This window comes from Neophocaena asiaeorientalis, unplaced genomic scaffold, assembly GCF_003031525.2.
Source record: "Neophocaena asiaeorientalis asiaeorientalis breed wild unplaced genomic scaffold, Neophocaena_asiaeorientalis_V1.1 scaffold517, whole genome shotgun sequence".
Taxonomy (NCBI): domain Eukaryota; kingdom Metazoa; phylum Chordata; class Mammalia; order Artiodactyla; family Phocoenidae; genus Neophocaena; species Neophocaena asiaeorientalis.
Window position 1 is genome coordinate 1,046,937 of NW_020172724.1, and position 18,337 is coordinate 1,065,273.

Consider the following 18,337-nt stretch of genomic DNA (forward strand, 5'->3'; position numbering starts at 1 on the left):
CGCCGGCCCCTCCCTCCGCCCTCCTCTCTCTCCCCTCCCTTCCCCCCGGCCGGCCTTTCAAGCGCCCGGGCGGCCGGCCCCGAGGGGATGGGCGAAGGGGAGGGGTCCCCACCTCCCCGCCCCGGGCCCGCCTCAGAGGCGGGGACATCGCGCGCGCTGGCTCTCCGGGGCTCCGAGGCCCAGGCGGAACCGGCGGTGGGGGATTCGGAGTCAGGGGCCTCGGGGGAAGCAGCCCACACCCCAGCACCCTCGGCCAGGCACACGGCCAGACCCCGAGCTATTGGAGACCCTCTCAAACAAAACCCTGCCCCGCCCCCATCCAGGGTCTTCTAATCTGAGAACTCCAAAATCAGGCCTGGAGACAATAGAGAGGACGTCCCCTAAACTTGGCCATCTCCAAATTTAGACCTCCCCCAAATCTGAGATTTCCCCACTCCAAGGAGCTATTATATAGAAAATGTCCCAGTATAATCCCGAGACTCGATTAATCAGGATCTTTCCCCTCACCCCCATTTTAGATGGGTTGGTTCCCAGTGTCTAAAGAGGCTTGGATGTTGGGGAGAGGGGGAGGGGATGTGCTACTGGCGGAGGAAGAGAGCCAGTGGGGTCTGCAGTGGAGCCAGTTCATCTTTTTGGCAAGAGAAGTGCTCTCCTCCCTAGATGTCATCCCAGATTCTAGTCTCAGGAGAAGGTAAATCAATGGGCTTGCTCCCCTGATACCCTCAGTGAGGATCTACAGTTGGGCTCCAAGTCCAAGAATGCCTCCTGCCTTCCATTGTAGCCCTTTGTGGACACATAACCACTTACCTCCTGACTGCAGGAGGAGGTCCTTAAAAGCTGGAATCCCAGCTGATGACTCCCAATAACCCCACCTCGCCAGTGTGGAGTGGAAATCCCAAGGCCATTGCAAATGTCTGTGTCCCATTGAATGATGCTCAGTTACAAACACTGGGGACCACAGGTGCTTTTTCTGCTGTCACTCCCACCCCACAACTTCCAGTCCTCCCCCCAAAGCAGTTTTCTTGGAGTCTGCTTCTGTAAGGGGAGGAGTCTTTTTTTTATTTAGTGGAAACAAACTCTATATATAGTGGTTAGAACAAAAGTAGCAGTTTGCACTTCAGTTTGGATTTCCCTTTAAATAGCTACACAATGTGGGAACAAATCAATTACCCTGGCTGTTCTCAGTTTTCTCCTCAGGAAAATAGGGTGGGGAGAGTGTATTCCACCAGGGGTTATGAATAAGCTCGAGGGTGTCAGTGAAGCTTTTGAAATTATCTGCACTTTTCTGTAGACATGTATGTATTTTTCTGGGATGGAAGTCCATAGCTTTAGTCAAATTCTTTAAGGCCTCCATGACCCAAAATGGACTCCAAAATGGTGGAACTCAACTTTTTTCAGAGATCTCCCTGCTTAGGTAGTCTGGGCTTCTATGGCTGAGTGAGGTTCTAGGGGAGGGGAAGGCTGGCTATTGCACAGGGCCAGGGGTCTAGATAGGCTCCCTTGCTGTCCCTCCCAGTCCTGCCCCTGAGAGATGGTTCCCCCTTCTGGCCACCTGTTCCCCTACATCCTAAATCACCTACAAAAGCATCCACTCTTCAGTACGCACTTGGACCTCTGTTCTTAACTGGATTCACTAGAAATCTAGGAGTGGGAGGAAGGTGGAACGGAAGAGAAGTTGGAGACTAATTTGGTTTGTAGTTAGAACAAATTGTGACTAACTCCTAGGTCCAAATGGTGCCTGAGATAGGAGAGGGCAGGAGGAACGCGGCATCTCCCAGTGACCCCTAAAAGAGTGTTGGGGAGCATGGATGTTTTGCCCAGGGAAGCCTTCCTGGGAAGCAGTGAGGAAGTCCATTTGCTAAGAGTGCTTTCTCTCAGGGGCTGCACATTGATAGATGACTACTTTCAGCAAACCCTTTATTGGAAACTCTGGGGTTTTATGCAAAACATAAATTCTGGAGGAAATTGTTTACTTTATAAACATATTCGACCTTAAGTGCCCTTTAGCCAGTGACCTTGATATGACCTTGTGTTTCTGTACTATTTTATATCCTTCAGGGCACCTTTTCTCATACTATCTCCTTTGTGCCCTGTTCTACGTTGAATTGTGTCCCTGCCAAAAGATACGTTCAAGCCCTGACTCCCAGCACCTGTGAACGTGACCTGATTTGGAAATAAGTTCTTTGCAGATGCAATCAAATTAAAACAAGGTCATATTGGATTAGGTGGGCCCTAATCCAACATCTGGTGTTCTTACAAAAGAGGGGAATTTGGACACAGACACACACACAGGGGAGACTACCATGTGAAGACAGGCACAGAAGTTGGAATGATGCATCTACAAGCCAGGAAACGCCAAGGACTGCCAGCAACCTCCAGAAGCTGGGGAAAGAGGCCTGGAAGAGACTCTCCCTCAGAGCCTCCCAGAAGGAACCAATTCTGCCAACACCCTAATTTCTGACTTCCAGCCTCCAGAACTGTGAGCTAGTAGGTTTCTGTCATTTTAAGCTGCCCCAGTTTGTGGTAATTTGTTATGGCAGCCCCAGGAAACTAATACAGTCTCATCACAATGGACAAAGACGGGTGTCCCCATTTTACAAATCACCCTGTCACCTCACTCTTCTACTGCCTAAGAATTTCTCTGTAGATTTATATACCCTTCCTCCTTCTGATCTTAGAGAAAGAGCACCTCTCCACCTTCAGAACAGCCCTCCGTCCTATGGATAGAATCTTTGCACACATGGCCTCCTTCCCCTTTGCCAAAAAACAGGCCTGCATCTCCCCATTCTCAAAGGCCCCCTTTCCCTCTCTCATGTCCTCAGGAAAGAACCAGTGCCTGGCACCAGAACCTCCAGATGCTCATGGACCTCATAGCCCGTGGTTGGTGCTTTGCAATCTGCCTTCTGAAAACAACTCCCCCTAGAAAACTGCTTTCCCCTCCCTTAAACCTCCTGTTGCCAGCCCAAGGCCTTTCCCTCACACCTCCTCCAGCGTCTTCCACCCTGCTCTGCTTCACCCCACCCTGAGAACATCTTCTCTCTCCCCCACTGGCTCCTTCCTCTCCACAGTGGCTCTTCACCCCTCTTCTCCACCCACACTCCCTCCCTTTTAAAGGGTAATCACTTTGGAGCAGGACAGACATGAGCTCAGATCCCAATGCTGACACTCACTCCCTAGGTATCCCTGGGCTAGTTACTTAACTATTCTGAGCCTCCATTTCTGCATCTCAACACTGGGAATAAACATCACCCTTTGGTGGGGTTACTAGGAGGATTCAGTGACAGGATTTATACAAAGCCCTCGCTCAATGCCCAGTATGTGGCAGGCATATAAACCTCGTAATGTAGTGCTTGAGCAACTGCTGCAGTCAGAATGCCTCATTTAAATAACAGCTTTGCCCCTTATCAGCTGGGTAACGTTGGGTAAACCTTTCTGTGTCTGTTTCCTTGTCTGTAAAATAGGGATATTATCATCAAGAATAATATCAGAGGAGTTAGTGCTCTATCAATGGCAGGTGTCACTGTTCTTTTGGCTTCCACTGTCTCATCCATCTGAGAGGAAAGACTCCCCGTAGCATGTAGCAACTGGTTTTCGACAGATGTTTCTAGGCTCCTGAAAGAATGGTGCGGGCTCCAGCTGAAAGACTTCTATTTCACTTGTATTCAGACGACAGGTAAGGGCAGGGGCCCCTTCTATGTTGTTCTCTGCTGTATTCCCTTCCCACAACGCCTGGCATGTGGTAGGTGCTCAACAGATACTTTTTAATTAAGAAGCAAACATAATGAATGAATGAATGAACAAAAGAGTTTTGCACTGAAGCCCTACTTCACAAAAATATCTGCTAAAAATGGAAAGATGGGGAACGGGAGCATCTGAAAAAGGACCAGCATCAGAAGCAACGTGAGAGAGGTTCACACCTGCACGTGGGGGACAGGCTGGGAGCTCCAGGCAAAGCCTCTACCCCTGGGGGGCTAAGCAGCAGGACCCCCACCCTTTCCTGCCTTGCCCTGCCCTGCTACAAGCTTGGCCCACCAGACCCAACTGAAGATGCCTCTGCTCAGAAATACTTTCCCCAGCTTAGTGTAGCCTTGAGGGAGGTCATGGCCCCCTCCCAGTTTCTGCAAGCACAATCCTGCCAGAAGCCTTAACCCTTTGATACAGAGCCCATTCTTCACATTTCAACTTCACATTTCAACTACCTGCTTTAGGAAGCCAGACATGCCTTCCTGACCTCCTCTCAAAAGGGCTAGATACCTCTGCTCCTAGCTATCACTGCAACGTTTTACCTCCCCTTTATTAACATTTATCAGTGTGTATTCCTAAAGTTGCCAGTTTACTTCTCTCTATCCCTTTGGTACACAGAATGCACCCTCGCAAAGATGTCCATGCCCTAGTCCCCAGAAGCTCTGAATATGAAATGTGTTATCTTACACGGCTAAAGGGACTGTGCAGATGTGATTAGAGTTACAAACTTTGAAATGGGGACCGCCGCCTAGATTATCCAGGTGGGCCCAATCTAATCACACAAACGGTTCAAAGCAGAGGATTTTCTCAGCCTGGAGGCAATAGAAGGGGAAGTTGGAGAGATATCCAAGCACAAGAAGGATTTGACATGCCACTGCCAGCTGAGATGTAGGAGTCCACATGCAAAGGGGGCAGAGAGAAGGTCTAAGGAGCAAAAGGCAGTCCCCAGCCAACAGCTAGCAAAGTAAAAGGGACTGCAGTCCTGCAACAGCAAGTAACTGGATTCTGCCAACAATCTGAACCAGCCTGGATTCTTCCACAGCCTCCCGATTAGAGCCCAGATGGCCGACACCTTGATTTTACCCTGGCAAGACCCTGAGTGGGGAAAACCAGTCCAGCCATCTGGACCTCAGACCTATAGAGCTGTGAGATCTTAAATGCAGGTTGTTTTAAAGCTCTAAGTTTGTGGAAATGTTATTATGGCAGCAGTAGAAAACTAAAGATCCCCAAAGACTATGAGCTCTTCAGGGACAGAAACAGTATCAACTGTTCATTGTTGAACCCCCAGTTCCTGCCAGAGTGCCTGCCACGTGATAGGCACCCAAAAAACCCTGTTGTATCAACCGATGGAAACCTACTCCTCCGCCAGGACTTGCTTTGGGAGTAATCATTTACGGTATCTTTGGAAAACAGAACCCAGTTCTCCATCAGCAATTGGAGGGAAAGCTTTCAAAGGAAAATACCTAGAAACTGGGCCTCCTCCGCAGGCTGAGTGAGCTGGGGCCCCAGGGGCCTCTTGACCCTGGGCTTTACGTCTTGACCCTGGGCTTTAAGCAGCAGCTGCTCCCTGGAGAAGAAACAGATCCTGGTGTCTGCTCCCCGTGTGTGGCTCCTTTGGCGGCAAACAAGATTGCCTTCAAGAGTGAGTGTGTGCACACGAGAGCTTGCGTGTGCACACATGCACAAGGGTGAGGGTGTTGTGGGCAGGAGTAGGGCTGTTTCAGCACGAGTGTGGGTGTCTGTGAGGACAAACTGCGCTAGTACCAACACTTGGATGTGTGTGAGTGGAGAAGCAAGCCTTCCTAGGATCCTTTCCCTGTTGCACCCTGGAAATTGCAAGTGGCCCAACATCCGAGATGTGACATTTAAAAGGATTTCCTTAGAGAGTTCCTTAAAAGAATGAACTGCCCCAGGATGCTGAAAATGGAAATGTTTGTGAAAATGCCACTTTTCACACAACTCTTTTTTTTTTTTTTTTGCTGTACGCGGGCCTCTCACCGTTGTGGCCTCTCCGGTCGCAGAGCACAGGCTCCGGACGCACAGGCTCAGCGGCCATGGCTCACGGGCCCAGCCGCTCCGCGGGCATGTGGGATCCTCCCGGACCGGGGCACGAACCCGCGTCGCCTGCATCGGAAGGCGGACTCTCAACCACTGCGCCACCAGGGAAGCCCATCACACAACTCTTTAGGACGCTATGACAATGAAATGAACTACACCTGTTTAGAAAAAATCGGCTTAAGCTTGGCTCTTGGTAGCTTCTCAAATAATGAAGACATTTTTCATCCAGACTGTTTTTGTTCTTAGTTCAGGAATAGCTCAGAGGCAAGTGCCCTAAGATTTTTTTTTTTTTTTACTAAATGTATTTATTTATTTTTACTTTTGGCTGTGTTGGGTCTTCATTGCTATATGCAAGCTTTCTCTAGTTTCCGTGAGCGGGGGCTACTCTTCGTTGCGATGCGTGGGATTCTCATTGTGGTGGCTTCTCTTGTTGCGGAGCATGGGCTCTAGGCATGTGGGCTTTAGTAGTTGTGGCACGCGGGCTCAGTAGTTGTGACACGCGGGCTCTAGAGCACAGGCTCAGTAGTTGTGGCGCACTGGCTTAGTTGCTCCGCGGCATGTGGGGTCTTCCTGGACCAGGGACCGAACCCGTGTCCCCTGCATTGGCAGGCAGATTCTTAACCACTGTGCCACCAGGGAAGTCCCATGCCCTAAGATTTTAAAATAAGACATCTGAGAGAGGCTCATACTTAGTGATAAAGCTTGCCCAGAGTACCAGAAGAGGGCAAAATTCTGAGTGAGATCAGAGATTCAAAACATTTAAGAACCTTAGAAAGGAGCCCATCTGCTCCTGGTGCCCAGCGTCACACTCAGAACTCCCTAATGGAGCACCTCCATCTTTCTGGTCTAGACCAGAGACTGTAGTCTGAGAGGCCCAGTGTCTCTGGGGTTACTACAACCCCAGTCAAAGAGAAAACTATGACTGTTCCCCTTTTCTGAGTGCTAAGTACACACCAGGCACTATACTGAAGGCTTCTCCTGCAGTCCCCAATTCCTCTCCATTACACCTATGGGCAGTGAGTACTACGATCAGCTCTGTGTTACAGACGAGGGACCTAAGGCCCCTCCTAGCCCTCCTAGCTGTGTGTGTCTGCCATCTTGCAGGAGAGAGAACCTCTAGGGTCAGAGAGTGGCTGAGAAGCCTCAGAAGAGCTTTTGACAGTGCATCAAAACCACCCCTGCCAGCATGTAAATTGGTATAACCACTATGAAAAACAGTATAGAGGGTCCTCAAAAAACTGAAAATAGAGTTGCCATATGATCCTGCAATCCCACTCCTGGGCATATACCCAGACAAAAGTATAATTCAAAAAAATACATGCACCCCTATGTTCATAGCAGCACTGTTTACAATAGCCAACACAGTAGCCTACACTGTTGGTGGGAATGTAAGTTGGTGCAGCCACTATGGAAAACAGTATGGAGGTTCCTCAGAAAAATAAAAATAGAGTTGCCATATGATCCATCAATCCTACTCCTGGGCATATACTCAGACAAAACTATAATTCAAAAAGATACATGCACCCCTATATTCATAGCAGCACTATTTACAATAGCCAAGACATGGAAACAACCTAAATGTCCATTGACAGATGAATGGATAAAGAAGATGTGGTACATATATACAATGGAATATTACTCAGCCATAAAAAAGAATGAAGTGATGCCATTTGCAGCAACATGGGTAGACCTAGCGATTATCATACTAAGTGAAGTAAGTCATAAAGAGAAAGACAAATACCATCACTCATGTATGGAACCTAAAATACAATACAGATGAACATATCTACGAAACAGAAAGAGACTCACAGACATAGAAAACAGACTTGTGGTTGCCAAGGGGAGGGAAGTTGGGAGTTTGGGATTAGCAGATGCAAACTATTATATATAGGATGGATAAACAACAAGGTCCTACTGTATAGAACAGGAAACTATATTCAATATCCTGTGATAGGGACTTCCCTGGTGGTGCAGGGGTTAGGAAGCTGCCTGCCAATGCAGCGGACACGGGTTCGAGCCCTGGTCCAGGAAGATCCCACATGCCGTGGAGCGACTAAGCCCGTGCACCACAAACACTGAGCCTGCGTGTGCTCTGGAGCCCGTGAGCCACAACTACTGAGCCCATGTGCCACAATGACTGAAGCCCGCACACCTAGAGCCCATGCTCCGCAACGAGAAGCCACCGCAATGAGAAGCCTGCGCACCGCAAAGCAGAGTAGCCACTGTTCGCCACAACTAGGGAAAGCCCGCGCGCAGCAACAAAGACCCAATGCAGCCAAAAATAAATAATAAATAAATAATTTTAAAAAAAAAAGAATCCGCGTGCCAATGCAGGGGACACGGGTTCGAACCCTGCTCCAGGAAGATTCCACATGCCGCAGAGCAACTAAGCCCATGCACCACAACTACTGAGCCTGCGCTCGAGCCCGTGAGCCACAACTACTGAAGCCACAACTACTGAAGCCAGTTCACCCAGAGCCCATGCTTCGCAACAAGAGAAGCCACCGTAATGAGAGGCCCGCTCACTGCAACGAAGAGTAGCCCCCGCTCGCTGCAACTACAGAAAGCCGGCGCGCAGCAACAAAGACCCAATACAGCCCAAAATAATTTATTTAAAAAAAAAAAAAGAAAACAAAACAAAAATCCTGTGATAAACCATAATGGAAAAGAACATGAAAAAGAATATATGTAACTGAATCACTTTGCTGTACAGAGGAAATTAAACACAACATAATCAACTATACTTCAATAAAATTATTTTTAAAAAAGCTACCTTGCCTTCAGAGGAATGAAATCCAGCTGCTGCAGAATAAGCTAGAAATCAACAGCTGTCCTGTCTGCAGACACATGTAAATCAGATGCAAATGGACCCATGGCCCGGTAAGACTCCTGGAGGTGGTGAGAATGAACCCATGCCAGAAACAGCATGTTAGAAGGGATGGAACACTGGCCTTCAGTTTCCAGCTGGGAACCACCAGCTCTGTGCAGTTTTATGAGTTGTTCCTTGGTGGGAAAGCCCTCCATAGGCGGCCTTGTTTAGGCAGGCATAGTCACACAACGCGTTCCTGCACTGGTGGCAACAGGTCACGGCACAGGTAGCTGCTTAAGTGCAAGGCCATGGAGACCTCTGAGAGACCGAGTATACAAATGGATAATGGCCAAACCATATATAAAAATAGAACTCTGACCCACAATCTGAAGCAACCAGTTTAGAAAACCAGCCAATCCGTCTGCAGAAACTAAACAACAACCCCTGTAGCAATGGGCCTCAAACAGCCAGGACTTAATAACTGACAGCTTCCCTAATTCTGCATCTAGTTACAACTTAGGACCAACTGGAGCAAGCCAAATATGCCCCCCTAACCAATCATGTAGGATGTCTACTTCTAGTTAATCCACCCCATGCCAACAGCCTCCAATCAGAGCATACCTGAAGTCTTCCCCTTTTTCCACTATAAAATTTTACCCCTTCTCTACACACCAAAAGAAAGCAATGGTGGCCGACTCACTTGTTACATCAAACTCAGAGTAGATAGCATTTGCTTATTCTCATTTGAGTTATCTTCATGTGTTTCCACAACTCCTAATTATTGAATTGCTTTGTGACTCTGTTTTCTTACTTGTAAAAATAGGATACTAATTTGGGGCATGAATCTTTTGGGAGGAAACTGCCTTAGATAGTGGGGAAGCCTCCTGATAAGGCCCCCACTCCCTGGGTCACCTCTCATCTCAATTCAGCAGCCACATAACCCACTCACCTCTTGTTCTGTGCATATGTGTGTGCATCAACACGTCCAGTTCCTTCACTGTTCTCAAGGGAAGAACCCGAAGCCCAGGTGGGAAAAGTGCCTGCTTACCCAAAGCCCTCTCCTCTGGAGGTCTCTGAGAAACCAGTCTCGGTCTTCAGTTTCTCCCCTCTGACTTCCAGACTCCAACAGCAAGCACGTGAGCCCGTTCAGGAACCCCACAGGTGTCAGCTTATACCTATGGTGAAACTGAAGCTGCCTAAAGAGGGCAAAAAGCCACCCAGTAGTGAGTTACCAGGAGCCACAGAAGCTTCCCAACTAGGGAAGGCCAGTCGTGGCCTGTACACACAGCTCTGCCCTCTGCAGGGAGTTTTTCCTCCTAGGTTTCAGGGTGCCCCACCCAGCCTCTCCAAGAGCCTGTTTTATTCCGGGAGGCCAGCTGGCTCCAGATGAATTCCTTCTTTCCTGAGGTTGGCTCCACCCGAGGCTAGCCCCACCTTCTCACCGCAAGACAAAAGCCAGAAAAACACAATAGTAATAATAGTTACCATTCTGTATGGACTGTATTAATCCTCAGAACAACCCTCTGAAGTATGTACCACAAATGGGGAAACTGAGTCACGGAGCAGTCAAATGATGTGCCCAAGGTCGCACAAGTACCAAGTACGAGAGCAGCAATGAGGGCCCAGGTCTGGAGGTAAACTCTGCCACCACCTTGCTATACTGCCTCTGAATGTTTTCAGATGGACACAGATGCTCACAGAAGAATCTTTGGGGTGTTCCAAAGTTGGGAGCAAGATTCATTTACATTTCAGAGAAATGCTGGGTTCTCTCTCATTTATTAATTTTGGCTCCATAAACATTTGTTAACCCAAGAGAAATACCAGGAGGACAGAAATGAAGACCCTGTCCACCTCAGGTCTAGCGCTTTTCTGGGAATGACGAGGCTGCCCTGCTAATCACCCCACCAATCACTTCAGGGCCTCCCAAATGAGGAAACACGTCTTACATTCAAAAGAGAGAAGAATGTACATTTCACTACGCAGTACATGTGACACCAGAGAAGTGAGTTTGATATCCAGTTTCCTGGGACCCCACCCAGAACCTGCAAGGCCAGGCCCTCCAGGGCAGAAGTGCTGAATTTTTAACCCCACCCCAGGTGAATCTCATCTGTAGTCTGAGAAACAGTGAACCCAGACCCAGGACTCTCTGAAGTCCCTTCCTAGGGGTAGTCGTCGCCACTTGTGTTGCCCGCTGACTAGCATGCCGGCCCCAGCCGACACTCCCTGAGCACCTCGCTGCTGTGCTGGGCAGGCAGAGAGCCTGCAGAGCTGCAGGCAGGCCCCTCTGGCCCTCAGATAGTCACCCCCCTCAGCTCCAGTGCTGCCACTTCTATCAGAACCCAGACCCCGAAGGCACGGGACCAAATGAGGCCACGCTGTTGGAGATTTGTCTGTCTCCCTGAAAAGTCTCCAAGCTGCGGGGAGGAAAGAAGCCGGGTTTGCTCATTTTTATTGGTTAACTCCCTCCTGTCACCCCTCCCTCCTGCTGACACTTTGGAGACTTTCAGTAATTGTCAACTGAATGAATAAATTAATGACAGAGGGAGACAGACGTGTTAACAGCTAACAGTAATTCAAGCAGAATGGAGTAAGTGCTAAATGGTGGTGGAATGAGTCATTATTGCTGACGGGGAAGGAAGAGGGGGAAAGGCATTCATCCTCTCTCCCCTGCACTGTCAAAACAGAGCCTTAACTCTTCCTCCCTTCCTGTCTCTCCCGCATTCAGAAGACAGCAGAACACGCATTGTGTACAGTTTTAATAATTCCAAAGCAAACACCCGCATCGTCACCCACTCTCCAGCTCCCCACGGTAATTATGAAATAGAACCTTGCCAGAACCCCAGGAGCCTCCTGTGTTCCCCACCATCACCCCCGCACCGCCTCTTCCCCTCCTCCAACCTCTGTCCTGAATCTGGTGTGAACCAGTTTCTTGCTTTTCTTTATAGCTGAGCCACGAATGCATATACCACTGGACAACACATAGTCTAGAGTTACCTGGTTTTGAGTTTTCTACACCTGCACATTTTCGTCTGTGGCGTGCTCCTTTTGTGCAACATGATTTTTTGGAGTTTTGCCTGTGCTGTTGCTTGCGGTGGTAGTTCATTCCTCCTCACTGCTATGTAGTCCATTCTATTGTATAAACACCCCCCGCCCCCAGGGGCTTCCCTGGTGGCGCAGTGGTTGAGAGTCCGCCTGCCGATTCAGGGGACACGGGTTCGTGCCCCGGTACGGGAAGATCCCACACGCCGTGGAGCGGCTGGGCCCGTGAGCCATGGCCGCTGAGCCTGCGCGTCCGGAGCCTGTGCTCCGCAACGGGAGAGGCCACACAGTGAGAGGCCCACGTACTGGAAAAAAAAAAAAAAAGTAGAAACACCCCCCCTCCCCATTTACTTGGCTATTCTTGTGTTGATGGTCAGTAGGATTGGGTCCAGTCTTTGGTGATACTAACAACGCTGCTGTATGTAACTCCTACAGTACTATGGCATGCATGCGCAAATCTCTTTAATATATTTAAGAGGAATTGCTGAGTCACGGGGTATGTGATTTTTGACGTTACCAGGTGATGCCTGTTTTCTGAAATGGTTGCACCTAAGTGTAGGCATTCCCATCTGGAGCTCATTCCACTCAGTGGGCCAGGGTAGTCTCTTTAAAACAGACCTGTAACACCAGTTGAACTTCCCTGGCTTCATCAGGCTGAGAGTTTGGGGGACGCTGAAGGCAAAAAATGGTTCAGAGGCCACTGAAGGGAATAAACCCAAGGTTTATTGGCTACTATGACACTTACGATTATGCTTTGCTGTGAGTGACAGAAACCCCAAAATAACAGTGGGTTAAACAGGATAGAAGTGCATTCCTCTCCCACATAAATGAAGACCCCTAGTCAGCTAACCAGGCTGGTGTAGTGCTCCACGGTGTAGGTTCCTTCCATCGTCTTTCACTCTCCTCTGCACAGGGCTTGAGCTGCTTAAACTCCCAGACGGCTGCTTGAGTTCCAGCCATTACATCTAGATTCTAGCCAACAAAAAGGAGGAAAGGAAAAGAAAGTTTCACCCCTTTTCTTTGAACACACTTTCAGAAATTCACACAAGCCACTTCCTCTTATTTCCCAATGGCCAGACTTAATCTCATGGACACAATTAACTGCAAGTGATACTAGGAAATATATAGTCTTTATTCTTGGTGCCCATATGCCCAGCTGAAAGCTGTGGGTTCCATCATTAAGGACGAAGAGAGAATGGATTTGTAGGACAATCTCTGCCATAGACTGGCCTTGCTCAGAAGAGCACTTCTAAGCAGATCTGCCTAATTCCCTCACCACACAAACATACACACACGGACATAACCCCCAACACAAAATATTGGAGAGTAAAATACATATTTAACAAGGCCACTTTCTTAGACATTGCAAGTTATACTATCTGTTCATTTAGGAAACTGTAATGCCCACATGGTCAGTTTCAAAGTACGTTTTTTTCTCTAGTTAGAATTTTGCCATTCTCCTCTCTGGGTCCTCTCCTCCTGATTTTTGAAGGCTAGAGCTTTTCTCCCAGACGTCTCCTAATTAACTGGTACTTAAAGCCCCTTGACACGTAAACAGTGCGTTGAAACCCAGATGGGATGGCCTAGAAGCCCACACATCCAACCTAGGTAAATAAGGTAAATATGTAAACTTAACTGCAAGCAAATCCATTTTTAACATCCCAGAAAATCTCTGCCTCGAAAGTCTTCCAAGGCTTCTAATGGATAGAAAAATATGACCGAACTTTTGGCTCATCCCAAATAATCGTCAGATTATTTGGCTCTTCATAATCTGACCCTGACCTACCTTTTTAGCGTTAACTTACAACCATTGTCCAACATGGCCAAAATATAATAATGGCAATAATGATGATAAGAACAATAAAAACAGTGATACTAGAGGTTACCATTAAACGAGCGTGCGTTATGTGCCAGTTACCGTTAGTCTATTGACATACATTCTCTCATTTAATCCTCACTGTACCCTTACAGTGTTGGTATTTTTGCCTTTTTACACATGAGGAAACTGAGGCTCAAAGGGAATTTCCCCGAAGTCCTAAAACTGATGTGATAACCAGAATTCTCTGGTCTGGTCAAACCCAGTATTTGAGAATACAGCTCAAATGTCCTTTCCTCCGTAACCCACCCCTCCCCACCCCAAGCAAAATGAAATGCTCCTTCCTGTGTGCTTCCCTATAATACGTTCATTCTTGTTTACAGCACTTTCTACCAACTATTCAACAAATTGTCTCTGGGCGCCTGTTACGTGCCAGGTGTTATGTTGTGTGGCTGTGCTCCTGTCCCTCTACCCAACTAGATCTGAGTATGTTAGTGGAGGAATTGTGTCTCTTATCTAAAATTAAAAAATAAAATTATTATTTTAATTGTGCTTAAAACGTTCATAACAAAAATTATCATCTTAATCATTATTAAGTATACAGTTCCGTAGTGTTAAGTATATTCACATTGGTGTGCAATCAATCTCCAGAACTCTTTTCATCTTGCAAAACTCAAACTGCACCCATTAAGGAACAGCTTCCCAATCCCCTCTTCCCTCAGCCCCTGGCAACCACCATTCTACATTCTGTCTCTGTGAATTTGACTACTCCAGGTACACTACATCATGTAAGTGGAATCATACCATATTTGTCCCTTTGTAATTGGCTTATTTCACTCAGTGTAATGTCCTCACGGTTCATCCATGGTGTAGCATGTGACAGGATTGCCTTCTTTATACAGCTGGATAATATTCTGCTGTATGTATTTACCACTTTTGTTTATCCAGTCATCTGTTGATGGACACTTGGGTTGTTTCCACCTCTTGGTTATTGTGAATAATGTTGCTTTGAACATGGGGGTACAAATATCTCTTTGAGATCCTGCTTTCAATTCTTTGGGGCATATACCCAGAAGCAGAATTGCTGGATCATAGGGTAATTCTCTGTGTAATATTTTGAGGAACACTGATACTGTTTTCCACAGTGGCTGCATCATTTTCCATCCCCACCAACAGTGAACGAGGGTTCCCACATTTCCACGTCCTTGCCAACACGTGTTATTTTCTGGGTTTTTCTTTTCATAATTTTTAATTGAAGTAGAATGACTCTTGAATAACACAGGGTTAATCCTTGTGTAATTTATAGTCAGCCCTCCATACCCCGGGTTCCTCTGCATCCTCGGATTCAACCAACCATGGACCGTGTAGTAACTGTAGTATTTACCATTGAAAATTTTTGCATATAAGTGGACCCGCACGGTTCAAACCCACGTTGTTCAAGGGTCAATTGACATTTCTTTTAAACGGGAGCCATTCTAATGGGTGTGAGGTGGTTTATTTTTTAAATTCTTGCTAAATGAGCACAGATTCTGGCATATCAGAGTGTTTGTGGAGTGAATGAATGAGTGACTTCACCACAAACTAATGGGGTCGTCTTGGCTACCAGGGTTTGTTTGATGAGGAAACAGTCTCTAGTATACCAGTGTCTTGACGAAGGTCAAGAACCTGAATTTGAATTGACTTCAAGACATGTGCACTCTCTACAGAACACTCCCTGGGGCTCTCCTCTGAGCCACAAGGAGATGGTTCCTGCCTACCAAGCCCCAAAGGCCCACCCTTGGTCCCCTTGGTGGGCAGCTCCTTGAGGGTGGGGGAGGTGCAGCCCCTCCGTAGGGTCACCTCTCCAACCTGGCTCCACTCTGCATAAAGCAAACAGATCCAGGAGAAAGAAACTCGCGGGCATGCAGCATGCAAAATCCAAGGACCCCCAAGCCCATCCCCACCCCACCCCCACCCCTGCTCTGGGGGTGGAGGAAGGGAACAGGAGCGCAGCCAACTTTCCCCTCCCACCCTCAGTGCTCAGTGGGGCAGGGAGAGTCACATTTCAGCAACACTCCCAGGCCGACTTGAAGGCTGAAGCAAGCGGCCACACTGCCTTGTGAGAGCTCTCCGGATGCCTGCAGGCTTATGCTGGACTGAGTCACTTCCTCACCTTAATTCTCCCCTAATACCTTCCCTTTCTCTGCAGGTTCACTCCTGGCACCACTGTCTGGGTGAGGAATGTCTGGGGAAGCTGCACAGGTGGGTCAGCTGAGCTGTCTGCCTAGATACTGCAAACATGACCATGACTGGGGACAGAGGATGTGGGGGGCGGGAGTGGGACGCAAAAGCAAAGCCAGGTTTGTCTGCTGGCTCTGAGGAGCACCCTAATCCCTTCAGCCAGTTTGATCTCTGCAAGTCTGAGCACAAAGTTGTCACCTCCAGGCAGGATTCCTGAGGGGCCTGAGCAGGGGCTGGTGGAGGAAGGAGGAGAGGATGAAGAGGAGCAGAGGGAAGGGTGGGGACATGGCTGCTTTGTGTTCCAGGGACCTCCATCCCGTGCTACCTGCCCTGGAGAACAAGGCTGCCTCCTGGAAGGTCAAGTTCAAAGGTCACCTTCTGTGTGCCAGTTTGCTGGATGAGTCTGCAGAGGTCACAATATTAGCCAGAGCCTGCTTGTTTCTGGAAGTACTGCTGTTCCTTTTACCTGTATGTACTCTTTCCTTCCCTGTCTACAGCTAAAGTTTTCTTTTAGGATCCCGGATTCTTCGTCTGTATCTCTTTACCATTGCTTCCTGTGTCTGCCTGCCTCAGCTTGTACATCCTAAGATAGAAATCAGGGCACAGTTTTAAGTTTTATTAAAGTTATTCATTCACATAGCTCAAAGAGTCAAATAGTGGTGCAAAATTTATGAAAATCTCTCCCTCATCAGAGCTCTCCCCTTTCAATTTTTTTTTTTTTTTTTTTCACGGTACGCGGGCCTCTCACTGTTGTGGCCTCTTCCGTTGTGGAGCACAGCCTCCGGACGCGCAGGCTCAGCGGCCATGGCTCACGGGCCCAGCTGCTCCGCGGCATGTGGGATCTTCCCGGACCGGGGCACGAACCCGTGTCCCCTGCATCGGCAGGCGGACTCTCAACCACTGCGCCACCAGGGAAGCCCTCCCCCTTCAATTTTTATGGCTCATTCTTTTGAGCATCTGCCATAATTTCCTAGATAATATTGTTTTATTACTACTTCACGATTTTTCAGTTTCAGGGACTATTTATTATCGTCTTCCCCACTCCAACAACCCACTCACCCTCCTGGCCCCCATCCTCCCAATATAACGATATAATAATTTGGTTAGAGCAGCAGTCAGTGTTTACATTATTACCTCCAGGTAAACACTATTCCCATGTGTTTACACTATAAGCTACGGGATGTACTATGATTTCTTCTTTTCATGCATAAGTTTTTATTTTCCCTGGAGTTAATAACCATGCCCCCTCACCCCAATTCACTTAGTATTCTTCGTACTCAATGCCAAACTCTTCCAGTTGTTGAAATCTCCCCTCAATACCTTTAGATGATGTTCTTCCAATTTCATTTTCTTGAAGCAATCTCTCCTGGAGCTTCCTGACCTAATTGGATTTAGGCTGGGTGCCCTCTAGGCCTGTTGTATTGTTTTTAATCTGGCAATCTCCCTTCACCAACATCCTGGGGGATTCTCTACACTGCTCTCTTGAGTCAGATTCCTCTTTCCTGTTTTCAGCCTTTTGCTTGGTTTACAAACTTATTTTGGTGAAACACATCCTCCAGTAGCCTCTAAAGTACATGAAAAAAAATTTTTTGATCAAAGATCATTTAAGTGACATAAACTTTTTTTTTTTAACTTTCAAACTTACTTGATAGTTTCGTTGGATATAAAATTTTAAGTTGTGGGTAATTTTCTTTCTTTTTTTTTTTCTTTTGGCCTTGCCACTCAGCATGTGGGATCCTAGTTCCCCGACCAGGGATCAAACCTGTGCCCCCTGCAGTAGAAGCACAGAGTTTCAACCAATGGATCGCCAGGGAAGTCCCAAGTTGTGGGTAATATTCCTGCAGAATTTTGAAAGCATTGCTTAAGTGTCTTACTTCCACTGCTTCTGTTGAGACATTCAAGCCATTTTAATTCCTGACCTAATCCCTCTCCCTTTGGTGAGATCTCTTTGTCTTCCATGTTCTGAATTATAATGATTTGTCTTAATATGGGTCGTTTATTTTCATCCATTATGTCAGGTGCTCAATGGGCCCTTTTAATTTGGAAGTGCATGTCCCTCAGTTTTGGAAAGGTTTCTTCAAGTATTTATTTGATCATTTCCTCCACTCCATTTTCTCTTTTTTCTGTTTTTTCCTAGAACTTGGTTTTTTTCATTTATGAAACAGCGAGAGTGATACCAACCTCAGACGACCATTGTAAGAGTTAACAGACATAGCATTTAACAGGTTCAGCAGGGTGCTCCCTACATAGCAAAGCTCAAGAAAATGGTGACCACTGACCATTATTTTTATGGACATGAAGATGCTTTGTACCCTGTTAAGTACTTGGTGGGCATCACCTTTTGGACAGCCCAGCATCTAAATCCCCCCTTCCTCCATTGAGTGAAGGCTTCTCCTTGCCTCCCATTCCTGAGGACAGGACTTACAGACCCTCACTATCCCTGTCCCCTGGTCCCTGGTGGCTGTCATGACCAACTGCATGCTCCTGCATGCCCTCCTTATTTTGGCAGCAGGGACTAAGGAAGCACCAGACCCACTGGCACAGCGCCTCGGATCCTAATCAGACCCAACTGGCTCTCTGCTGCCATTCGCCCTTGGGCTTTGCCACAATTTTCTCATTGTGGGTTTCCAGCCTTCGTGATGATTCTGTGA